Here is a 472-nt window from a genome sequence, read left to right on the forward strand (position 1 = left end):
GTATTCATTGTTTTTATTCCATTCTCTCTACAAGCATAGTTTAACTAACAATAAACTCCACTGTCGCTTTTGGGCCGACTTCCCCCTGTGTTTGTGCAACTTTCCGATGTGATATGACTGCAGATTGTGTGCATGAGCTCTAAATTGCTGACTGAATTACCAAAGATGATTGGCACGGCAAGCAGGCAGCTGAGTAGTTCATGATATAGTTTAGCGGAGGTAAATTTCCCACTTTGAACGATGCTTCCCATTTGGTTTTTCCCATTTTAAGCATAAGCCGCATTTACAGACCTGACTTGACGTGGTTCATTATTGTTTGACTTTATTTCTGTTATGTTTGATACCGTTTATAGGAATCACACGGACAAACTGGACGACTGTATGGGCATAGTGTGTGGTGTTGTGGGTAAGATTAAACGAGAAAGACGGATCGGATAGATGTTTTCGGACAACTGTGCTAGACGAGTTTGTT

The 472-nt window shown here is 41.1% G+C and overlaps 1 protein-coding gene across 1 annotated transcript in view; it reads left to right on the plus strand.

The window, feature by feature from the left end:
* Positions 1–472, plus strand: part of LOC119594179 (restin homolog) — a gene marked incomplete at its 3' end in the record, with an annotated part of 178,844 nt that overhangs the window by 50,040 nt on the left and 128,332 nt on the right.

Source organism: Penaeus monodon, chromosome 33 (genome assembly GCF_015228065.2).
Source record: "Penaeus monodon isolate SGIC_2016 chromosome 33, NSTDA_Pmon_1, whole genome shotgun sequence".
NCBI lineage: Eukaryota > Metazoa > Arthropoda > Malacostraca > Decapoda > Penaeidae > Penaeus > Penaeus monodon.